Genomic DNA, 26,813 nt, shown 5'->3' with positions numbered 1-26,813 from the left:
TCCCTCTACGATTTTTACCCTCCACGCTGCCCTCCAATGCTAAATTTGTGATCCCTTGATGCCTCAGGACATGTCCTACCAACCGATCCCTTCTTCTAGTCAAGTTGTGCCACAAACTTCTCTTCTCCCCAATCCTATTCAATACCTCCACATTAGTTACGTCATCTACCCACCTAATCTTCAACATTCTTCTGTAGCACCATATTTCGAAAGCTTCTATTCTCTTCTTGTCCAAACTATTTATTGTCCATGTTTCACTTCCAAACATGGCTACACTCCATACAAATACATTCAGAAACGACTTCCTGACACTTAAATCTATACTCGATGTTAACAAATTTCTCTTCTTCAGAAACGCTTTCCTTACCATTGCCAGTCTACATTTTATATCTTCTCTACTTCGACCATCATCAGTTATTTTGCTCCCCAAATAGCAAAATTCCTTTACTACTTTAAGTGTCTTATTTCCTAATCTAATTCCCTCAGCATCACCAGACTTAATTCGACTACATTCCATTATCCTTGTTTTGCTTTTGTTGATGTTCATCTTATATCCTCCTTTCAAGACACTGTTCATTCCGTTCAACTGCTCTTCCAAGTCCTTTGCTGCCTCTGACAGAATTACAATGTCGTCAGCGAACCTCAAAGTTTTTATTTCTTCTCCATGGATTTTAATACCTACTCCGAATTTTTCTTTAGTTTCCTTTACTGCTTGCTCAATATACAGATTGAATAGCATTGGGGAGAGGCTACAACCCTGTCTCACTCCCTTCCCAACTACTGCTTCCCTTTCATGCCCCTCGACTCTTATAACTGCCATCTGGTTTCTGTACAAATTGTAAATAGCCTTTCGCTCCCTGTATTTTACCCCAGCCACCTTTAGAATTTGAAAGAGAGTATTCCAGTCAACATTGTCAAAAGCTTTCTCTAAGTCTACAAATGCTAGAAACGTAGGTTTGCCTTTCCTTAATCTTTCTTCTAAGATAAGTCGTAAGGTCAGTATTACCTCACGTGTTCCAACATTTCTACCAAATCCAAACTGATCTTCCCGGAGGTTGGCTTCTACCAGTTTTTCATTCGTCTGTAAATAATTAGCGTTAGTATTTTGCAGCTGTGACTTATTAAACTGATAGTTCGGTAATTTTCACATCTGTCAACACCTGTTTTCTTTGGGATTGGAATTATTATATTCTTCTTGAAGTCTGAGGGTATTTCGCCTGTCTCGTACATCTTGGTCACCAGATGATAGAGTTTTGTCAGGACTTGCTCTCCCAAGGCCATCAGTAGTTCTAATGGAATTTTGTCTACTCCCGGGGCGTTGTTTCGACTCAGGTCTTTCAGTACTCTGTCAAACTCTTCACGCAGCATCGTATCTCCCATTTCATCTTCATCTACATCCTATTCTATTTCCATAATATTGTCCTCAAGTACATCGCCCTTGTATAGACCCTCTGTATACTCCTTCCACCTTTCTGCCCTCCCTTCTTTGCTACGAACTGGGTTTCCATCTGAGCTCTTGATATTCATACAAGTGGCTCTCTTTTCTCCAAAGGTCTCTTTAATTATCCTGTAGGATGTATCTATCTTACCCCTAATGAGATAAGCCTCTACATCCTTACATTTGTCCTCTAGCCATGCCTGCTTAGTCACTTTGCACTTCCTGTAGACCTCATTTTTGAGACGTTTGTATTCCTTTTTGCCTGCTTTATTTACTGCATTTTTATATTTTCTCCTTTCATCACTTAGATTCAATATTTCTTCTGTTACCCAAGGATTTCTACTAGCCCTCGTCTTTTTACCTACTTGATCCTCTGCTGCCTTCACTACTTCATCCCTCAGAGCTACCCATTCTTCTTCTACTGTATTTCTTTCCCCCATTCTTGTCAATTGTTCCCTTATGCTGTCCCTGAAACTCTGTACAACCTATGGTTTAGTCAGTTTATCCAGGTCCCATCTCCTTAAATTCCCACCTTTTTGCAGTTTCTTCAGTTTTAATATACAGTTCATAATCAATAGATTGTGGGCAGAGTCCACATCTGCCCCTGGAAATGTCTTACAATTTAAAACATGGTTTCTAAATCTCTGTCTTACCATTATATTATCTATCTGAAACCTGTCAGTGTCTCCAGGCTTCTTCCATGTATAAAACCTTCTTTCATGATTCTTAAACCAAGTGTTAGCTATGATTAAGTTGTGCTCTGTGCAAAATTCTGCCAGATTGCTTCCTCTTTCATTTCTTAGCCCCAATTCATATTCACCTACTATGTTTCCTTCTCTCCCTTTTCCTACTGTCGAATTCCAGTCACCCATGACTATTAAATTTTCGTCTCCCTTCACTACCTGAATAATTTCTTTTATCTCATCATACATTTCTTCAATTTCTTCGTCATCTGCAGAGCTAGTTGGCATATAAACTAATACTACTGTAGTAGGCATGGGCTTCGTGTCTATCTTGGCCACTATAATACGCTCACTATGCTGTTTGTAGTAGCTTACCCGCACTCCTAGTTTTTATTCATTATTAAACCTACTCCTGCATTACCCTATTTGATTTTGTATTTATAACCCTGTATTCACCTGACCAGAAGTCTTGTTCCTCCTGCCAACGAACTTCACTAATTCCCTCTATATCTAACTTTAACCTATCCATTTCCCTTTTTAAATTTTCTAACCTACCTGCCCGATTAAGGGATCTGACATTCCACGCTCTGATCCGTAGAACGCCAGTTTTCTTTCTCCTGATAATGACGTCCTCGTGAGTAGTCGCCGGCCGAAGTGGCCGTGCGGTTAAAGGCGCTGCAGTCTGGAGCCGCAAGACCGCTACGGTCGCAGGTTCGAATCCTGCCTCGGGCATGGATGTTTGTGATGTCCTTAGGTTAGTTAGGTTTAACTAGTTCTAAGTTCTAGGGGACTAATGACCTCAGCAGTTGAGTCCCATAGTGCTCAGAGCCATTTGAACCATTTTTTCTTGAGTAGTCGCCGCCCGGAGATCCGAGTGGGGGACTATTTTACCTCCGGAATATTTTACCCAAGAGGACGCCATCATCATTTAACCATACAGTAAAGTTGCATGCCCTCGGGAAAAATTACGGCTGTAGTTTCCCCTTGCTTTCAGCCGTGAGAGAAACTGGAAGCCAACAAATTCTTTTTTTTTTATCCTTACAGAATACAAATTGCATTTATGTAACCAAAGCTATTACTTTTGATGCAAGTACAGTCAACATGCGCAAACATAAGAAATATACATAATTACTGTTGTTATTTTGGCTCAATAGTATGTTCTTCATCATGGTCGAAGGCAAGAGTTTTCTGTTATTATTGATAAGTGCGAAAGTTGCTTATGAAAAACAGACTCATGTTTCATTTAAGTTCGACGAAGTATTGAGGCGTTGCTTGACACACTTTTGTTTTGCGTTTTTTATTTTACCTCTTTTTTTGGAAAATTGCATTTCCTAGCACTACATGGTAAATCCATATTGTTACTGCATTTTTATTACTCTATCTCTCTGTTTCAAGTTATAAATCAACCATTAACATGAATTAAACATTGAGAGTATCAGTTTTGCTATAAATACTGTTTACTTTTAAGTAACAGACAGGAGGATAACTATGCAGAACACAAATTTTCTGTACGTTATCCAGCCCTTTATATATCCTCAATCAGTTCCTAGACGGTTTCCTACTTACGATTTTTAGGGGGATCTAGTAAGATATTGATCGCATAGTAAAGGAAGCGATAGTTATGAAGTGAAGCCTGATAGGTATGCGACATTCCTAATATACAAGTAACAAGGGATCGACCTTAACTGGCCAAAGCTACCGTAGTCTACGGAAGCCTACCGTAGTTTTGAAACTCTAAGTACATGCCATACAAACTGCGAAGAATCTTTCGGTGTATCTGATGGCGTTAGCAAGCTTACCCTTCGATTCCTCATACTACTCCTGTACTTTCATGGATCTTCTTTTGGTTGTCCTTCTGCAGAAAGGCTCGTTTCTTCCTTTTCATTGCACTGCGCTGCACTAACGACGCGTTACCAACAACCGATGCTAGTGACAAATGTCAGCTAGCAGTTTACAGGGCCTAGGAATTCTGTAAGGGTCCATGAGGGAGAGGGTACAACTAGAGGAGAAGTCACGACTACGAAACGCATTGTCCAAATATTTGGAATTTTAACTGTGAACTACAAACTGAATACACTAAGAAGTATCCTGTACTGACTGATTTGTTAATGAAATTACTACGGCGACAAGGAGTACTTTCGAATAATTTTGCGTGTCATATACTATTTAATGTATTTTGTACGATGAAACTGAAAAAAGAAGTACACGGAGCAGAATATGAAGCCGTAGCGCTAGCGTACTAGCCCTGAACCTTAGCTGCTGCGCTACGCTCGCTTGATGGAATCGTGGTTAACGTTACTGGTATGCGAGCACGAACAAAAATTTAATATCGATTCTATCGGAAACTAGGGACCATCGTATGAAATGCCAGTGAAATTTTCTCTAAAAAAAATATTAGTTTTATTGATAGCTTCTACTTATTGATTTTGCATTGACAATTGCTTTTCTTTGAACGTCTGAAAAGATTGTTTGAGAAGTAGCGTCTATTACAAGCAATGAATCGAAACAGAAGTTAATCTGACTCGTGATTTCCAAGGAAGTGTACTGAGTCGTCCAATAAGGAAATCCAAGTACTACCTAAGTTCCCTTCAAAAATCATAACACTTTGTCTTATACTGCTTTACTTCTCGGGCATCAAATTAGACAAAACATTAACTAGTTTTTGATCGTATGAAAGAAAGTCCATTGAAACCTGAAAGGTAATTTTTTTCTTCTTATCTTTTGGCTTTCCTGTGACAATTAATAACGCGCGGCCAGCAGTTCTCTGGAAACTGCTGCTGCTATCGCTACTGAAAGCTACTAAAAAGGCACGTGTCGTTTACTGAGCGGCAAAGTAATCACAGGTGAACTCAGTGCACAGTGAATCCACGCAATGTGTCTGCATTTAAATTCCAGTAGTGAAACTTTCTCTAATAAATGACAAAGATTGGGAAATGGACGATGACGTGGTAAATTACATCAATGCTGATTCCTTTAAAAAGGTGTATTGGCAAATTTTGAAAAGTAACTTTTTAAAAGTGTTCTTCACTATAATCAAGAACTGCAAAGATGACAAATTCTAAAAATACTTTAAAGTTGTCTGTTCAACAGTGTCATGTCCAAAGAATTGCTAAAAAAATGTATATGTTCATCGCAGATTATAAAAATGCATTAACTGAATCAATCTTTCCTGAATTGTCGCTAATGTTATCTAATTAAGAAGAGAGGGGAAAGTTCTGTTTGGATACTGAAATGTCGAGTGTCTAGGGCCTCCTGTTGGTAGACCGGTCTCCTGGCCAAGTCTTTTTAGTTGACGCCACATCGGTGACTCGTGTGTCGACAGGGATAAAATTGTGATGAATACAACACCCAGTCCCCGAGAGGAGGAAATCTCCGACCGAGCCGAGAATGGAACCCGGGCCCCCTGGCACGGAATGCTACCGCGCTGACCACTTTTTTACTTCTTTTGTTGTTTTGTTCGTTAGTGTTCGTTGCATTTGTTCCGGGCGGGCGGACATATGACAGGCGTTAAAGTTCATCGTTGACCTAGTCACTAACAAGGGAACCTCCCCATCGCACCCCCCTCAGATTTAGTTATATGTTGGCACAGTGGATAGGCCTTGAAAAACTGAACACAGATCAATCGAGAAAACAGGAAGAAGTTGTGTGGAACCGTGAAAAAAAGTAGTAAAATATACAAACTGAGTAGTCCAGTTCCGTTTCAGGCGCGCTCGCGAGTGGCCGCTGTTAACTGTTGCGCTGCACTTCCGTGTTTACATCGCTGTACGTGTGCTTCGCCGAGTGCCGTCCGTCCGTTAATCTCCGTCTTCGTTCCTGTTCCTTGTGATCTGATCGCTCTTTCTGGTCTTGCTGCTGCTTGTTTAACCGAAATTGCTTCGCTGGATTAACCATGGCTACAAACCTCAGGAAGAATACTCTGGTATTTGCTTTTGACAAAGAATCCCGTCCTGTTCAGCCGACATCCCTGGAAATAGATGACTGGATTACACAGGTAATTGGTCTAAATTCTGAAACCGTTCATACCCGGCAACTGGATCAGGAAAAATACTGTGTTTTTGTCAAGTTAATCAGTGCTTCGACTGTTGATAAAGTGTTACGAAAGTGGGGCTATAGAGTAGATTTTGTGCATAGAAATGGTTATAAAAGTAAGGTTTCCATCTGTAGAGCGGACATTCATTACAAAACCGTTCGTGTCTTGAATCTCCCCATTGAAATTGAAAATGATAAGATTAAGGAAGCTCTTTTAAACTACGGAGACGTTAAATCAATTGCAAATGAAAGATGGTCGCCTCGCTTTAAACTGCAGTGTTTTAACGGGGTCCGCTGTGTAGAGATGGACGTTAAGACGAATATTCCGTCTCACATAACTGTTTGTGGGTATAAGGCACAAATTGTTTATACAGGTCAGGAAGCAACATGTCATGTATCTAACGAAACCGGCCACTTCAGACAGGAATGTCCGCGGCGAACTGTTGTGCTTAAAAGTAATTTGATACAGCGTCAGAAGCTTACCTTAAATGATCTGTTACCAAAGAATAGCCCGGAACAACTGGTTGAGGATGTTAACGCAGCGGGACAAGCTGATGTCTCCCTTCACGATAACAGTCAATTTCCCTCGTTAACAACAAAAGGAAACCCTGTTGCCACTACTCGTGAAACTGAAACGCAACCGAAAAAACGACCTCTGGAGATAACTGATACTTGTTCAGAGGACGAGCTGTCTTGTCCCACTCCCTCACTCCGCAAGCAAAAACAGTGCGATGAGAAGGCAGAGGAACCTGAAGGCAAAATGCGAATGGAAACTAATGAACAGAAAGATAATACACATACGCTACCAGAAAATGAAAGGGGTGTAAGCAGCATTAATTTGCAAGAAACAACAGGTGCAGTAGCCGATTGCAAAGATCAGAATCTAGCTGTTAATAAACAAATTCAGGGAGAGGATGCAAAACTACAGTCTCCATTTGTTTCCCTCGATCAGAAAGTGAGTGAAATTAATAAAGAACGAGGAAGTGGTGGCCAAACTGAAATCACGGTCAACACCTCAGGGCAGGCGCCGGCAACCGAAATTGCTAAAGCGTCTGCTGCTGCTCCAGATAAGCCGCGAAGTAAAATACCGACGCAACCAAATGAGAATGTAGCTCGTAACCAAGGGAAGGGAAAATCCAGTAGGGGCGACCCAAGCCCAAAGAATGTCCAGTCCGAAACGGTCGTACACGAATCACTGGAGGAAAAATCAGAAAGTTTACCACGAAATCAGTCTGCTTGCGGTACAAGAGAAAACATCAGAAGTAGAAAAAAAAAAAACAGGACAGTAACTAATAAACTGATTGAAGTGTTATTCCATGTTCAGCCTTCCGAGAAAACTGTTACAGCTTAACTGAACCCTGAACACAGTAAACTAAATTAGTTCAACAAAACAACTACATAGTGACAGCACAATGACGCAATCTTATTCTGTCACCACTATAAACATAAATAAAATCACGACCGGTTTGAAATTATCGGCCCTTAAGGAATTTTTGTACGAATCCGCGACTGATATTGCCCTGTTACAAGAAGTTCTAATTTCGGATTTGGTAATTCCCGGTTTTGTCAGTTATATAAATGTGTCTCCCGAAACAAGTGTTGGAACAGCTATTTTGGTAAGGGAAGGGATTACAGTAAGCGAGGTGGAACGACTGGAATACGGAAGGGGAATAGGACTAAATATCTATGATGTGACTATCATCAACTTGTACGCCCCTTCAGGAAGTTCTCATCGAGCTGACAGGGCACGTTTCTTCAAAGATGACTTGATATACTTGTTAAGGAAATCACCAAGACAGTTATTACTTGGAGGTGATTTTAATTGTGTTTTAAATCGAAAAGATCAGTTACCTAATTTTAATTTCTCAAGTGAATTAAAACAATTAGTTACTGGTTTAGAATTAAAGGATATATTGGAAATCAAATACCCCTCCACTGTTGAGTTCACTTATGTCACGGCAACATCACGTAGCAGGATTGATAGACTATATATTTCTAAAAATCTTTTAACTTCCGTGACAAAAGTAGAAACCATTCCTACGTACTTTTCAGACCATTCAAGTGTCTTTGCTTGCATAAATCTAACGAGACAGCCGGTTCGCCGATTCAAGAATCAGTGGAATTTGAAAACTTCCTTGTTAGTTAATCATTATTTAGAAGATCTGATTAAAGAAACATGGGCAATATGCCTGCGAGCCCGTAGTAGATATGCCACTGCTATTGACTGGTGGGTTAAAATGGCAAAGCCAAAGTTGAGGAAAGTTCTTATTCAATACAGTGCCCAGAGCGCAAGGGAAATGAAATGCACTATAGAGTATTACTATTCCGTTTTGAGAGATCTATATGATGAAGTCACAGCAGGTTCCTCACCTCGGATAGCAGACATAAAAAAAGTCAAAGCCAAGTTACTTAATATCAAGAGAAGTCAAATGAAAGGGTTGAAAATAAAATCGAAGGCAAATTCGGTGTCAGCAGATGAAACTACTTCCCTGTATCATTTAGTGAAGCATACGAAAAACGGGAGAAGGACTTTTATTGAAAAAATTCGAACAAAACACGGCACGATTCTCAGAACCCAGCAGGATATCATGGACGAGATTTATCGCTATTATTGCGAGCTATATTCTGTACATCAAAGTAGTGATGCTTCCTTGGAAGAATTCCTTGACATCCTAGCCCCACAGCTGACAGAAGATGACAACGAAAATATTCTCGAGGTTGTCAGTGAAGAAGACGTGTATGAGACTCTGTGCGCCTCGCCACCAAAAATATCCCCAGGACCGGATAGTCTGCCAGCAGAGTTTTACATCCGTTACTGGCCAATAGTAGGTGCGAAAATCACGGACATTGTAAATGAAGTTATTCAGGGTAAAATGATTCCGGCTGAGTTTAAGGAGAGTAAAATTGTTCTGGTGCCAAAAAATAATGGAAACAACGATTTAAATAATTTTCGTCCGATTTCACTGCTGAATTCTGATTATAAATTAATAATAAACAAGATAATTTCATGCCTTACAGATAAAATTATTAGTCAACATCAGAACTGTGCGCAAGGCAGAACCATTTTTCAAAATCTAGCGGAATTCAGGGATATCATTGCAATAACTTCTGTAACAAACATAAAGTGTGCTTTATTGTTTTTAGATTTTTATAAGGCGTTCGATGTAGTAAACCATGAATATCTTCTACAGACATTGAAGAAAATAGGTTTCAAGGATAGGGTTATACAGTTGATTAAGAACATAGCAACTGGAATAAATGCTAAAATTGCGGTGAATTGTCAACCATCCAGGCCGATGCAAATACAGCGAGGTGTTCCTCAAGGAAGTCCTCTGTCCATGTCGCTCTTTGCAATTTCGCTGGAACCTTTCCTCCAACATGTACATACTACATTAAAAGGCTTAACATTATCAGGAAACAAAACAGTTATAAGAGCCTATGCTGACGATATAGGGGTCATTATAAGGAATAATGACGAGGTAACCACGCTAGCAACAGTGATTGATTCGTACTGTAGTGCATCTGGAGCCAATGCAAACGGAAAAAAAGTAAGATGTTAAATCTCAGAGGTTTTGATAATATCAACGTCGAGTGGGCAAAATTAGTCCGACAACATAAAACACTTGGGATCACCCTGACAGCATGCCCTATGAAAATGACGGCTTTAAATTGGAAAGTTGCAGCAGATAAAGTGCAAGGAGCCATTGTAGAGAATTGAACTCGATATATGAACCAAGTTCAAAGAACACAGTATATCAACTCATGCATCCTTGCTAAGGCTTATTATACTGCCCAGCTGTTTCCAATACCGAGAATGATAGCGAGGAGAATAATGTCCAAAATCACAAAATTTTTGTGGAGAGGTGAAGTGTTCAGAGTACCTGCTAAAGTAGCCACTTTAGATCCTAAAAATGGTGGACTAGGATTAACTGATATAACGGATAAAGCCTCTGCTCTTTTTATCAAAAGGCAAGTTAATTTAATAAGAGACTCGCGAGAAAGCATAACCAGCCAACTTTTCGAGATCATTAAACCTCCAAGCCTGCTTCCCCCGATTGACGTGCAGAATATCAACAGTCGCTTACAGCACGTGAGGATTTTCTATGTTGAGTTTAGTTATGTCAGTGTCGAACTCAGGCAGTCCCGACACTTAACATCGAGAGCCATAATGCGGGAACGAAAGAAAAGCGAAGGAAGAAACAAAATAGAACGACAGTTTCCAAACATTGAGTGGACTGAGATTTGGAAAAACATTACTTCTAATGTGCTCACGTCTAATATAAAAACGTCATGGTACAAGACGGTTAACAACATAGTTAGTACCAATGAAAGACTGCACGCAACCGGACTCTGTGAAACAAATTTATGTCAACAATGCCATCTAGTTGACACAGTAATTCATCGATAAATTTTGCAGTGGTCACATGAATAGTTGGAAGTGGATCCGGGAGCAAATAGCTCTGATTACAAGAACATCCCCTGAGTATATATCGCTGTCATTGATACACAGGCCTGAAGCACGCTATTTCCCAGAAGCAAAAAATAACGCTGTGTACTGGTTGCTGGGAAATTTTGTTAACTACGTCCTTAACAAATTAGGATCTGATAGCATCATAGAGTTCAAGGTACACATGCTGTGTGAGTTCCACAAAATTAGAAGCTATTCGAATCACAAGAAAAAGTTTGGTAATATGCTAAAAATTGTATTTGAAAGAATGGGCATTGCTTAATATAAAAAAGAATACTGTGTTGACAGTGATGTATTGTAGTTACCTTAAGGATACTATTTAAGATTTTACAGTATATTTATGATGTGTGCTTTCTCTACTTCAGAGAGTAGTTTTTTGAAATTTATAACCTAATGTACAGAACTTATGTGACATTGAGATTGTGTGTCTAATAGAGCCAAACACAAAACATGAAAGGTGCATTATTGGCTTCTACTAGAAATTTTGAAATAGACAGTTTTTATAGAAATCTCCTTATCGATTGGTTAAAACCATAAGATTCTATCCGATAAATGTAATATTCAATGGCTGGCACGTTGCCCTGTTCATTTTTGCAGTGAAAGACTGATTATATAGATCTGATCACTTCAAATACTTAGATTCAATTAATGTCCAGAAAGTGTAGTTGGAAGGCTAGTCAACTTTATTATATATCTCCTTTCCGCCATTCTCAAGTATTTATGTTTAATTTAATTCTTTCTGGTGATTTAGTCAGTAACACAATCTTCTGTTGTCTTTCCTTAATGTCAGCGCAATTGAAATGATCAAACCGCTTTGTTTAAATAACTTCATGTATGTATAACTTAGTATGTATTTGCAATGTGTAACATTGTTTTTTTTAATAAAGCTTTTATAAAAAAAAATGGTTAGCGTGAGTTGCTGCTGCACGAGAGGTCCTAGGTTCAAGTCTTCCCTCGACTGAAAATTTTACTTTCTTTATTTTCGCAAAGTTATGATCTGTCCGTTCGTTCGTTGACGTTTCTGTTCACTGCAATAAGTTTAGTGTCTGTGTTTTGCGACCGCACCGCAAAACCGTGCGATTGGTAGACGAAAGGACGTGCCTCTCCAATGGGAACCGAAAACATTTGATCGCAAGGTCATAGGTCAACCGATTCCTCCAAGGGAAAACACGTCTGATATATTCTATACGACACTGGTGACGGCATGTGCGTCACATGACAGGAATATGTTGTCGACCCACCTAACTTGTACACTTAGCGAATGGGTAAAAAGATTCTTCTACCTTGCCCGATTTAGGTTTTCTTGTAGATGTGATAATCACTCACAAAATAGTGATGAAAACATAAGAGTTTGTCACATAAACTGAAAATAAAAAATTAAACTTGTCACTCGAAGGAAGACTTGAACCTAGGACCTCTCGTTCCGTAGCTGCTCTCGCTAACCACGGAACCACGGCGCACCTTGACTCCCAGTGTCCTTGATGTTGCCTATCTTCACATGGACTACTAAGTTTGTATATTTTACTAATTTTTTTCGTAGTTTCACACAACTTCTTCCTGTTTTCTCGATTGATCTGTGTTCAGTTTTTCAAGGTCTATCCACTGTGCCATCTTATAACTAAATCTGAGGGGGGTGCGATGGGGAGGTTCCCTTGTAAGTTTTTTTTTTTTTATTACAGAGGACAGCTAACTCTCTAACCGAACACGCTGAGCTACCGTGCCGGCAACACCACTCAGCTATGTAGGCGCACGCAAATAAAGCAAAGAAAATTATTACCTTATTATGAAGGTTTCATCAAATTAATCAGGAAATCTCTCTCTTTCGCAATGAAGATATTAAAACAATATTATGAAATTGATTTCCTCATTTTAGACAAATTTTGTCATTCTTGCCATACCATTTTCTCGGCGGTGGCCCACTTCACGCTTACACGATTCGGACTGACTGTCTCTGAGACCAACATCCGTGAGAGACGGCCAATGCAGAGTTGTTACTGTAGATGCACAATGTCGCAGGTAACATTGCGCGCTGTCTGAGAAACAGAGTAAGCGCAACGAGCATCCTTGTATCCAAGTTGTAATGGAAGGTAATAGTGAACAAATTTCAACACCCCTTTTACCACGAGACAGTAACTAGGTCTCTCAACAAAATACTTAAGACTCATTAAAATCTTTGATTATCAGTTTTAATTGTCCCCTGGTCAGTGTCTTCCAGTCTGGGCAGCGCTCGCCAACCGAGGTACCCAGTAAGATGGTGTGCATCAACACACGTTCTTTCTTCATTGGTGAAGAAATGGGAGTCGATACGGGAAACATAGCGGATTCAATATTATAGAGCCCAATAGTGCTTAGGAAGACTTGCAATCAAATGAAATTTTTTTCCCTTTATTGGATTTCGATTCCCCCCGAAGGGGGCGGTTTGGCAGCAGCTTAGTACGTCGCTCTTCAACCTACAGAGTTTTTTAAACATAAGAAGATAAGAAACAATAAAAACAGGCTATAAAATGGTGACGTGAAATGTAAAACGGTGAAAAATTGTGGAAAGTTAAAACATAAAACTAATGGTGGGCGATGATAATAAAATACACAGGAAGCAGACAGGGAAAAAGTAGACAGACAATTAAAAAATAAACACGGCGTCAGTCTGGATTCTGTTCGCAAGAGATATAAAAAATCACATGTGACAGCATGATGTCTGTTCGCAACACCTCGGAAAAGACGCACAACATTTAACAATCACTGGGAACACTGCACTAAAAGGTCAGCACGAAGATGATACACCACAGGCAAGGGGAGATGGGAGGGGGGACCTGGACAGATGAGGGGGAAGAAAATGGGGGGTGGAGAGGAAAAACGAAAGGCGGGGCGGGGGGGGGACGAAGGAAGAGGACTCAGAAGGGGGGAGCAGGACAGATGTGAGAGGGATTGGGGAAAGGCAGAGGAAGGAAAATGCAAAAGGACTCAGGGGAGAGAGGGGAGGCAGAGAGAGGGTAGATGGGGAGAAAACAGGATGGAGGGGAGGGAGGGGGGAAAGGAAGAGGGAGTCCAGGTAAAGGACAAAGGAAAGGAGGTGGGGTGAGGATCAGAGTTGATAGGAGGGATAAATGGAGGGAGAGAGGGTATATCCGGGAGGGGAGTTGAGGGAAGCCACCTTGGGAAAGGAGATGAAGGGTGTAGAAATGGAGGGCAGGGGGGGGGGGGGGGCAACAACAGTGAAGGTGCGGCAGAGGGTGGGGGTTGGAGGGGAGAGGAGCAACCAGGAGATGAGGGGGATCAAGGCAGAGGGAGGTGTAGAGTATGTGGATATGTTCGAGGAATAGCAGCAGTTGGGGGAAGGAATCAAGTCGTAGAGGATACATGTGAGGGATGGGAGGCGTATATGGGAGGTGAGGTGGAGTGCATGGCGCTCGAGGATCTGGAGGGACTTATAGAATTTGGAATTTCGGGGGGGGGGGGGGCTGGCATAACTGAGGATGGGACAGATTAAGGATTTGATCAAATGAGAAAGAAGGGATACTTATCACTCCTTCAGAATATCTGAAATCATAGGGAGAAATAGCAATCAAGCGACTATTCAATTCAGTGTCTAAAATCTATGACTATGGAGACATATCATCAGACTTTGGTAGAAATACTATGCTTACAATTAGACGAATGTGGTACTCTATTACAGAACGCTGCTTCTCGTACACCGACAGTCACTCTGCACACCACCACGTTACGCGCTACAGTTCGGAGCCCTGAAGCGGCAGAGGGTTGCAACTTGCGCCATAGAACCGCGAAAGCCGACCGAGTTATGTGCTTTACATGTAGTACATCTACCGATATTGAGAACGGAATAAAAAAGTCGGTAAAATCATTTTTCAGCACGCGCTCGTAGAAGCAAATCCTTACCACCACCCTTTTGCTGATGATATTGTACTGTTCTCGAATTAAATCAAGCGATGCTGGTAGAATTAGATTACGGAGTGAGACACGAAAAGCATTCGTTGGATTTCGACATTTCGGTGGCAAATTAACTGTTGATTTCCAAAGTAGAAAGCATGTTAAATGCAGACTGGCAACAGCAAGAAAAACGTTTCTGAGAAAGAGAAAATTGTGAACATCTAATATAACAGTGATTGTTAGGAAATCTTTTTTGAAGACATTTGCTTGGATTGTAGCCTTGTACGGAAATGACACGTGGACAATAAGCCATTCAGATATGAAGAGAATACAAGATTTTGAATTGTGCTCCTGCTGAAGAATGCAGTAGATGGTAGATCGAGTAACTAACAAGGAGAAACTGAACCGAACTGGGGACAAAAGAAATTTGTGGTAGATCTCGACTAAAAAGAAGGGATGGGGTGACAGGACGCAGCATGAGGCATCAGGAAATCGATCGTTTGGTTATGCAATGAAGTGTGGAGGGTAAAAATTGCAGAGGGAGACCAATGCTTGAATACAGTAATCAGGCTTAAACAGATGAAGGTTGCAATATTATGCAGAGATGAAGTCACCTACACAACACAAAAATAGTAATTTATCCTGAATATCGTTCGTTTTTTATTCTAACTTTTTTCAGATTCTCGGCTCTGGCTCATCATGAACTGATTAATTTCTTTGCTTTTTTTATATAAAACCTACAGAATCTGCCACTGACTGTCAAGGATGGAACATTTCATCCATTGTAATCTACGGAATGGCTAGACTATCTTAGGCGTCTGTACATATTCCTAGTCTGACCACAGAGATCTAGGTTGTCCTTGTATCTTAAGGCAAACGTCTTTGAAACTGTCATGGCCGATTGATCTCTTTCCTCGTCCTTTCCCAGTCAGAGTTTTTACTCCTACTGTGATGTCGCTCCCTCAATGGGACGTTAAACTCAAATCTCTCTTCTATCTTTCTTCTGCACCTTTAGTATCATTTCTATCAATCCCCAAAGGCATATGAAATTTCATTCAAAAATCAGCTCAAAATATTGTTTAGTTCTGACTTCTTTCGTGTTGATGCCTCATGTATATAGTTGAATAAAAGTACCTTGTCAATTATAGTTCAGCAAACTAACTTCTAGATATGGGTGTCTTCTTTCAGTTCCAGCATCTGTCTGTAGATGTTTGAGGATCATGACCTACTATAATAATTCATTACCAGTTCTATAACTAAAGCAATTTCAGAATTTTACATGAACTTATAGGTGAAATGTCATAAGTTCTTTATTACGTGTCAACTACCAGCCTACACAACATACATCGAGTTCCTGTAATGTTTAAAGGCTTGTACATCAGTTTCATAGCCTTACCACCTCTCTGTATGCAAAAGCGGTAGCAGAAAATCCTGATAAATATTCTTAATTTCAGTCACATGTCTGACAACGTAACCGTAATTGAGGTCCCCTAAACTACAGTTAAGATAGTTGGCACATCGTTAACTAGAAGACTGTTACGAGGCATCAAAAGTTTCGCTAACGTCACAACCGTTATGATTACAAGTCTTCACGTGGTCGTCTTCAACATAAATTGGCTCTGCAAACCTCTCAGGAGATCAACGTGAAATACCGCACGTACTTGTTTCTAGTATCATCTAGCCTCAGTCACTGTCTGATATATTCACAGTCCTTCAGAGTACTCCAAAGATAAAAGTACAACGTCGTTACCTCTTGACATCTTGGTGGATACATATCTGCTCCTCGTCAGACTATCCGACTCCCTACTAATGTGTGACGTAGAAATGCGTCAGAATCACACAGTGAGTCCGCGATCTGGCACATGTCGGTAGCCACTGCAAGCAATGAAAGCTACTGTCCTCGGAGAGGGAAATGTATCAGTGCATATCTAAGAAATTAAAAAATTTAATATGTTAATCAACATCTAAGAAAGGGAAGACTGCTTATACATTTGGACACCAGTCAGAAATAACCCACACCACCCCTCAGTTCATAATCTGCTGTAACGATTCCTCAGTGCTTGTATAGGCTTTCGCCAACCTGATTACGAGCGTTCGCACGTATTTCAGCTGCTCACGTTATCGGTCTACCGAAATCTGTTTACGTAAGTGACCCACTCGATTACCGGAGATAGGCTGATATGGCCAGTTGAAGCTTATCTGGCAAAATATGATAAACTCTCTCGATTATACAGACAGCGTAAATGCTTCGTACTAAGGCCGAATCTGTTGAAGTCTCTTACAACTTGTCAGATGGTTGACAGGTTTTTCTTTCCAATGATGAAATTTCCCTTCGCTGGTGAAATATTACTGCTGTTACCACTTACAACATTTACGAGTTAACTATACATACTAGTGAGCCATACGATATCAAAGAGAGTCAGGGAAGATATCAGACACAGATGGGTTCAGACGGAAGGAAGTCTCTTCCACAGAAGAGATAAGTGACCTCACCAAGATAAACGGCAATTTATAATGTTATCACTCTACACTGTACAGATAGACGAAGAAAATGCTTAACGAACGTGACCTACCGTTTCATGGCGAGCTGCTTCTGGCTCTACCGATGCTATAAATGCTGTAATACTCCAATACAAGGCAACTCAAAGTAACATAGTTCTCGTAGAACTTGAGTTCTATTTTGAAATGTTTCCTCACTTGTCTGCGCTGTTCACTTACACTCGTATTGACCTACATCAGAATCTATGTCACAGATACGTCATACGAGTCTCGCAACTGATTTCTCGTGAGCGTAATGGAATTTTGCCCGTCACGATAAGCACAGAATTGAACTTCGTCTATCACAATTATAAGGTAGTGATCAGCGTACATCACACGACAGAATCCTTTCACGATTAATCCGTGTTTTTTAACTGATAGTTCAATGCACGGATGGTATTTAGGATTATAAATCACTTCCCACGAGCCTTTTTTCTTTCTTTTTTTTCAAAATAAATACGGAAGCATATCCCTCTGTTCCGTTCTTCTGCTACACGCACCAACAATTAATTACTTAATACTGCCCAATAAAGCTTTTACCACCACGCACTTTACCACGCTCCTACGAACGTGCCATTTCCACCGCGACTTCTCCCAACAATTTATGTATATTAACCATCTTTCTGTGAGCGAAAACGAACAAAACGTCTCTACCGGCGAACCATCGATATCAAAGTGTACGACTATTCTAGCTTACTAGTGTAAACTCAAACAACTCACCAAAAAATTTCTGAAACTGTATGTCTGGGGCACAGCATTATCTCCATCTACATCTACATCCATACTCCGCAAGCCACCTGGCGGTGTGTGGCGGAGGGTACTTTGACTATCTCTATCGGCTCTCCCTTCTATTCCCGTCTCGTATTGTTCGTGGAAAGAAAGATTGCCGGTATGCCTCTGTGTGGGCTCTAATCTCTCTGATTTTATCCTCATGGTCTCTTCGCGAGATATACGTAGGAGGGAGCAATATACTGCTTGACTCCTCGGTGAAGGTATGTTCTCGAAACTTTAACAAAAGCCCGTACCGAGCTACTGAGCGTCTCTCCTGCAGAGTCTTTCACTGGAGTTTATCTATCATCACCGTAACGCTTTCGCGATTGCTAAATGATCCTGTAACGAAGCGCGCTGCTCTCCGTTGGATCTTCTCTATCTCTTCTATCAACCCTATCTGGTACGGATCTCACACTGGTGAGCAGTATTCAAGCAGTGGGCGAACAAGCGTACTGTAACCTACTTCCCTTGTTTTCGGATTGCATTTCCTTAGGATTCTTCCAATGAATCTCAGTCTGGCATCTGCTTTACCGACGATCAACTTTATATGATCATTCCATTTTAAATCACTTCTAATGCCTACTCCCAGATATTTATGGTGTTAACTGCTTCCAGCTGCTGACCTGCTATATTGTAGCAAAGTGATAAAAGATCTTTCTTTCTATGTATTCGCAGCACATTACAGTTGTCTACATTGAGATTCAATTGCCATTTCCTGCACCATGCGTCAATTCGTTGCAGATCCTCCTGCATTTCAGTACAATTTTCATTGTTACAACCTCTCGATATACCACAGCATCATCCGCAAAAAGCCTCAGTGAACTTCCTACGTTATCCACAAGGTCATTTATGTATATTGTGAATAGCAACGGTCCTACGACACTCCCCTGCGGCACACCTGAAATCACTCTTACTTCGGAAGACTTCTCTCCATTGAGAATGACATGCTGTGTTTTGTTATCTAGGAACTGTTCAATCCATTCACACAATTGGCCTGATAGTCCATATGCTCTTACTCTGTTCATTAACCGACTGTGGGGAACTCTATCGATCGCCTTGCGGAAATCAAAAAACACGACATCTACCTGTGAACCCGTGTCTATGGCCCTCTCAGTCTCGTGGTCGAATAGCACGAGCTGGGTTTCACACGATGGTCTTTTTCGAAACCCATGCTGATTCCTACGGAGTAGATTTCTAGTCTCCAGAAAAGTCATTATACTCGAACATGATACGTGTTCTAAAATTCTACGACTAATCGACGTTAGAGATATAGGTCTATCGTTCTGCACATCTGTTCGACGTCCCTTCTTGACCTGTACCCTTTTCCAATCCTTTGGAACGCTACGCTCTTCTAGAGACCTACTGTACACCGCTGCAAGAAGGGGGGCAAGGGTGATTAAAAAAAATAACAGATTTCAGTTGTTCATTACAGAGAAATTATGAGAGACAGAATCACATTGCGCATGTCACTGGACACGGAAAGGTTCAGAGGTTTATGTTCGCACAGACACTATACAATACACCCAACGTGAACACCATGCGTTGTTCGAGAAACATTGAAATGATAGTCCATTTGATTTCACACACGAATCAACAGGTTGCTGTTTGTTGGATCGGTAATTTCAACAGTTCGATTTCTCAGGTCTTGAAGAAAAGCTACCATAAGTGCGAAAAAGACTCTGTGTTTTATGTACCGCCACAGAAAAAAAATCTCAAGCTGTGAGGTCTGGTGACCTGGGAGGTTAGAGACAATGAACACGATCATGTTGTCCACCTCTTCCATTCCAGCGTTGTGGGATGGTGCTCTTAAGATAACGCCGCACCTCAACGTGAAAGTGAGGCGGGGCGTCGTCACATATAAAAATGTAATCACTGGAATTTTCGTGGAGTTTAGAAAACAACCAACATGTCCAGGTATGACATTACTGTCACAGTTTCCTCCGTAGAAAAAGAAAGGTCCATAAACAGAAGCAGGACAAAACACATTCAGTTTCGGTGAGTCTCTTTCACGTTGACAGCCCAATTACATTACTGGCCATTAAAAATGCTACACCACGAAGAAGACGTGCTACAGACGCGAAATTTAACCGACGGGAAGAAGATGCTGTGATATGCAAATGATTACCTTTTCAGAGCATTCACACAAGGTTGGCGACGGTGGCGACACCTACAACGTGAGGACATGAGGAAAGTTTCCAACCGATTTCTCATACACAAACAACAGTTGACCGGCGTTGCCTGGTGAAAGGTCGTTGTGATGCCTCGTGTAAGGAGGAGAAATGAGTACCATCACGTTTCCGACTTTGATAAAGGTCGGATTGAAGCTTATCGCGATTGCGGTTTATCGTATCGCGACATTGCTGCTCACGTTGGTCGAGATCCAAGAACTGCTAGCAGAATATGGAATCGGTGGGTTCAGGAGGGTAATACGAAACTCCGTGCTGGATCCCAACGGCCTGGTATCACTAGCAGTCGAGATGACAGGCATCTTATCCGCATGGCTGTAACGGATCGTGCAGCCACGTTTCGATCCCTGAGTCAACAGATGGGGACAACAAGACAACAACCATCTGCACGAACAGTTCGACGACGTTTTGCAGCAGCATCGACTATCAGCTCGGAGACCATGGCTGCGGTTACCCTTGACGCTGTATCACAGACAGGAGCGCGTGCGATGGTGTACTCAAAGACGAACCTGGGTGCACGAATGGCAAAACCTCATTTTTTCGGATGAGTCCTGTTTCTGTTTACAGCATCACGATGGTCGCATCCGTGTTTAGCGACATCGCGCTGAACGCACATTGGAAGCGTGTATTCGTCATCGCCATACCGGCGTATCACCCGGCATGATGGTTTGGGGTGCCATTGGTTACACGTCTCGGTAACCTCTTGTTCGCATTGACGGTACTTCGAAAAGTGGACGTTACATTTCAGATGTGTTACGACCCGTGGCTCTAACCTTCATTCGAACCGTGCGAAACCCTACATTTCAGCAGGATAATGCACGACCGCATGTCGCAGGTCCTGTACAGGAATTTCTAGATATAGAAAATTTTCGACTGCTGCTCTGGCCAGCACACTCTCCAGATCTCTCACCAATTGAAAACGTCTGGTCAATGGGGGCCGAGCAACTGGCTCGTCACAATACGCCAGTCACTACTCTTGATGAACTGTGGTATCGTGTTGAAGCTGCATGGGCAGCTTTACCTGTACAAGCCTTCCAACCTCTGTTTGACTCAATGCCCAGGCGTCTCAAGGCCGTTATTAGGGCCAGAGGTGGTTGTTCTGGGTACTGATTTCTCAGGTTCTATGCACCCAAATTGCGTGAAAATGTAATCACATATCAGTTCTAGTATAATATATTTGTCCAATAGATACCCGTTTATCATCTGCATATCTTCTTGGTGTAGCAATTTTAATGGTCCAATAGTGTAGCTGAATGGTCAGCGCGTTGGAATGCCACGTAGGGGCTGGAGTGGGACATTTTCTTCCCTCAGGGACTCGGTGTTCTGCTGTCCTCATCTTCATTTCATCCGCATTGTCGACGCGCATGTCGCCCAACTTGCACTTGGCGGTCGAACTTCCCGCCTGGGAACTCCCGGCCACTGACACCATACGATTATTCATTCTTTCACGTTCTAGGACGACTGTCTAATTCGTACTACAAGGCTGTCTACTTTACCCTCTAGACGAAACGTCTATTCGTTCGAAAAGATGAGTCGCTCGGAAAGCCATTTCGTGGCGAACTCAAAAATTGTTCAAATGGCTTTAAGCACTACGGAACGTAACATCTGAAGTCATAAGTCCCCTAGACTTAGAACTACGTAAACTTAACCAAACCAAGGACATCACACACATCCATACCCGAGGCAGAATTTGAACCTGCGACCGTAGCAGCAGCGCGGTTCCGGACTGAAGCGCCTAGAACCGCTCGGTCACAGAGGCCGGCCCTGGAGAACTGAAATGTAAAATTCGTTCCTATGGTCTCCGTGACGCAAATGCTGCAGTAACTGCCGCACCGTTGTTTGAGTAAGTTTAAGTTCCTGGCCTGCTTTACGGGGAGCTCCGTGTGAACACACCTCGTAAACGCTCGACATTTTCATCAAGACGTGCGTGACCAACCAGTGCTATTGTCTTTGCATATGCAAGCAACTTACAAGAATTTTATATGTCTGTTCATAAACCAGCGTGTGCAGAAGCAGCTTCTTGCTGAATCGACGGCGGAAAAAACGTTGCAGTTGAACAATGGACTGAATTCGTGCGAATTCTAACACACAAAGAAATTTCTCTTGTGGCGAAATTTCCAGGTTGCTACTAACAACAGCGCAGCTGTTTCAAAACTCTATCCAGTGGCATGTGCAATGTGTTTCGATCTTTTATAGTTTGTTTGTAATAAACAATTAAAGTCTCTTCTTTCTTTTCGAATCACGCGGTACTATAGCGAAACAGCTAAAGCGGAGAAAAATGAACTGGAAACGTACGAAAGGAATTGCTACGAAGCAAGAGAAAATTGAGGAGCTAAATAAAATACAAAGTAAATAAAATACTGGACAAAAAGGTGGAAAAAAAGCTTTTTTACAGTATCTGCTATAGGAAAATCTGGTTAGAGGAACATGCGCAGACGCACTGAAAGGTGCACAGGAAGGGCAGATTTCTAATTACAAGCAATTAGGTGTGTTGTCGTTGCTGTTGTGATCTTCAGTCCGAAGACTGGTTTGCTGCAGCTTTGCACGCTAGCCTCTCCAGTGCAAGCCTCTTCATCTCTGCACAGTGGCTGCAAATTACATCTATTCGAACCTGTTTACTGCATTCACCACTTGGTCTCCCTCGACAGTTTTTAACCACCACATTTCTCTCCATTACCAAATCGACGATTTTTTGAGGCCGCAAGATCCAGTGTATCAGCTGATTCCTGCTTTTAGTCAACGTATGACATAACATTCTTTTCTTCTCAGTTCTGTTCAGTATCTCCACATTGGTAACTGGATCTACCGATCTAATCTTCAGCATTCTTCTGTAGCGCCACGTATCAAATGCTTCTATTCTCTTCTTGTGTGAAATCTTTTATTGTCCGCGATCCACTTCTGTACACCCCAGACAAGAAAAGACTTCTGAACACTAGCATTTACATTCGGTACTAACAGCATTCTCTTTTTCAGAAATATTTTTCTTGCTATTCCCATTCACCACTTAATTTGCTTTCTACTTCGCCCATCATTAGTTATTCTCTTTCAAATCAGCAAAAGTCATCTACTACTTTTAGTGTCTCATTTCCCAATATCATTTTCTCAACATCGTCTGACTGACATCTATTACATTCCATTACGCTTCTTTTATCGAATGAAACAACAAGTTTCCTGTTTCCAGTCACGGTTTATTTACATCCACAACGCGTTTCAAAGGTTTAAACCTCCATTATCAGATGGATTTATATGTGTTAATAAGACAAATGTGCGTATGCGTTGTGTTACGACTTTGGGTTGGGTTGGGTTGTTTTGGGGAAGGAGACCAGACAGCGAGGTCATCGGTCTCATAGGATTAGGGAAGGATGGCGAAGGAAGTCGTCCGTGTCCTTTGAAAGGAACCATCCCTGCATTTGCCTAGAGCGATTTAGGGAAATCACGAAAAACCTAAATCAGGATGGCCGGACGCGGGATTGAACCGTCGTCCTCCCGAATGCGAGGCCAGTGTCTAACCAACGACTTTGGGGTAACGTGTGGCACTGTCTAGTCGAAAGTCAAAACAATATTTCAGAACATGCTTTTGAGGAGGTATTTGACTAAAGATTAAATGAAAACGTGAAAATAAAACAACTAAGATAGAATACCTCCAGTGCTCACAAGTTACTTTCTCTGTTGTAACACATCACAAATACAAAGTTACATTTTGTAAATAAAAATGGTGCCTGGAAATTACTAGGTGAAAAAAACAAACAGCGAAAACAGAAACATTTTTTCGACTTACAAAGAACATTTGACAAAATAACACTATTATCGCAGAGTAAAGTTTTAAAGCGTTTTGGAGATCTTTGGTTAGGTTGATGAATACCTACGGCCTTTCCTGTCAGGTATATATATCGTCTCTTTTGTACCCGTTTATATAATCAGGTGACATGTTACAAAACCTAAGTACAACAATTATGTTGCCAACAGTGGTGAAATTAAAAATAAATAACAATTCTGTGTGGGATTTAGAGACGGAGGGTAAAAGGAGAAAGATATGCTACAGCTGCCTACAAGATTTAACAGATAACTTCTAATCGTCTATTTCCGATAACTTCCGCAGCATGGTCATGGCGTGCTTTATTCTCGGTAGAGCGCACCACTCCTCCAAGCCGAAACACCGAAGTTCGGAATATAAATAGTCAGCAGATACGACAAATCGTGGTAATATTGCAATCGCTGTACCACCTTGAGGACGCGCGGCGTCCATCCGTGTCAGTTTACATGCAGAGACAAAGCCAAAGACTTCGAAAAAATGATGAAACCTCCAAAACATTTTCGACCCTAAATTAAATGGTTTCAGCTACCGCGATCATCATTCGTAAGTTAGGTGGACGTTGAACTAACAACATTTTACCGAAATGATACGTTACACCACAACGTTTTGCTCCCTGTACTCTATTGCTGCTACGTTCAGAGTTTCCAACGGTATATTCCAGTCTCTCTTGACAAAAGTTTTTCCTAAATCTACTAATACTATGAACGTCTGTTTGTGTTTCTTTAACCTGACTTCTAAGAAACGTCGTACTGTCGGTATTGTCTCTCGCGTCCCTACATTTATCCAGACTGATGTTCACCAAGTTCAGCTCCTACCAGTTTTTCCATTTTTCTATAAATAATTCGTGTCAGTACTTTGCAACCATGGGTTATTAGGCTGACAGTTCGGTAATATTCACATCTGTCAGGTCTCCATCATTAGGAATTTGTGAAGTCACATTCTTCGTTGAGGTTACCTCGCCAGTCTCATCATCTGTCACACCAGGTAGAATAGTGTTGTGGCTAATTCTACCAATAATCTCATTTGTTCTCAAGGAAAGTCGTCGAGTCTAGAGACCTTTTTTCGACTGCACTGACAAATTCTTCTCGCAGTATCATACCTGCCACCCCATCTTCAGCTACTTCGTCTTCTCTTTCTCCAATATTGTCCTGAAGTTTGGTTCCCTCTGCCAGACACCGCTGCATTCTGGAACCGCGCGACCTCTATGGTCGCAGGTTCGAATCCTGCCTCGGGCATGGATGTGCGTGATGTCCTAACGTTAGTCAGGTTTAAGTAGTTCTAAGTTCTAGGGGACTGATGACCCCAGATGTTAAGTCCCATAGTGCTCAGAGCCATTTGAACCAGACTCCGAGTGTACTACGAACACGATCTTGCTCGTCAGGTGTTCTGTGGGTGTGCAGATTAGACTGATGCTGAATCTATCACTCCAGATCATACAGAATAATAGGCTACCCCATGAAGGTAATAGTCTACTTGAAAAATCGACTGTAGCACTCATCGGGAAACGTCATTTGACGAGTTCCTGAACACGACAGGGGCCCCGCCGGTTGCTTGTCGCTGGAGGACCTAAGAATTTCAATTTAATAATTTAATGTTTGCTGAATGTTAGGGTCTAATCTGGTACAATTATATTTTTTCTCGAGTAGTGTTCAAAATTACTCACGGCTCATAAATATCGAGGTTATATAACTACACTCCTGGAAATTGAAATAAGAACACCGTGAATTCACTGTCCCAGGAAGGGGAAACATTGTTGACACATTCCTGGGGTCAGATACATCACATGATCACACTGACAGAACCACAGGCACAGAGACACAGGCAACAGAGCATGCACAATGTCGGCACTAGTACAGTGTATATCCACCTTTCGCAGCAATGCAGGCTGCTATTCTCCCATGGAGACGATCGTAGAGATGCTGGATGTAGTCCTGTGGAACGGCTTGCCATGCCATTTCCACCTGGCGCCTCAGTTGGACCAGCGTTCGTGCTGGACGTGCAGACCGCGTGAGACGACGCTTCATCCAGTCCCAAACATGCTCAATGGGGGACAGATCCGGAGATCTTGCTGCCCAGGGTAGTTGACTTACACCTTCTAGAGCACGTTGGGTGGCACGGGATACATGCGGACGTGCATTGTCCTGTTGGAACAGCAAGTTCCCTTGCCGGTCTAGGAATGGTAGAACGATGGGTTCGATGACGGTTTGGATGTACCGTGCACTATTCAGTGTCCCCTCGACGATCACCAGTGGTGTACGGCCAGTGTAGGAGATCGCTCCCCACACCATGATGCCGGGTGTTGGCCCTGTGTGCCTCGGTCGTATGCAGTCCTGATTGTGGCGCTCACCTGCACGGCGCCAAACACGCATATGACCATCATTGGTACCAAGGCAGAAGCGACTCTCATCGCTGAAGACGACACGTCTCCATTCGTCCCTCCATTCACGCCTGTCGCGACACCACTGGAGGCGGGCTGCACGATGTTGGGGCGTGAGCGGAAGACGGCCTAACGGTGTGCGGGACCGTAGCCCAGCTTCATGGAGACGGTTGCGAATGGTCCTCGCCGATACCCCAGGAGCAACAGTGTCCCTAATTTGCTGGGAAGTGGCGGTGCGGTCCCCTACGGCACTGCGTAGGATCCTACGGTCTTGGCGTGCATCCGTGCGTCGCTGCGGTCCGGTCCCAGGTCGACGGGCACGTGCACCTTCCGCCGACCACTGGCGACAACATCGATGTACTGTTGAGACCTCACGCCCCACGTGTTGAGCAATTCGGCGGTACGTCCACCCGGCCTCCCGCATGCCCACTATATGCCCTCGCTCAAAGTCCGTCAACTGCACATACGGTTCACGTCCACGCTGTCGCGGCATGCTACCAGTGTTAAAGACTGCGATGTATCTCCGTATACCACGGCAAACTGGCTGACACTGACGGCGGCGGTGCACAAATGCTGCGCAGCTAGCGCCATTCGACGGCCAACACCGCGGTTCCTGGTGTGTCC

At 42.3% G+C, this 26,813-nt stretch overlaps 1 protein-coding gene across 1 annotated transcript in view; it reads left to right on the top strand.

Annotated features, from left to right (window-relative positions):
• LOC124796316 (facilitated trehalose transporter Tret1-like) overlaps positions 1-26,813 on the top strand; it is a 71,703-nt gene that overhangs the window by 9,801 nt on the left and 35,089 nt on the right. The window lies entirely within an intron of this gene.

Source organism: Schistocerca piceifrons, chromosome 4 (assembly GCF_021461385.2).
Source record: "Schistocerca piceifrons isolate TAMUIC-IGC-003096 chromosome 4, iqSchPice1.1, whole genome shotgun sequence".
Classification (NCBI taxonomy): Eukaryota; Metazoa; Arthropoda; class Insecta; order Orthoptera; family Acrididae; genus Schistocerca; species Schistocerca piceifrons.
The sequence above is the reverse complement of the archived record's forward strand: the minus strand, read 5'-3'. Positions and strand labels throughout refer to the sequence as shown.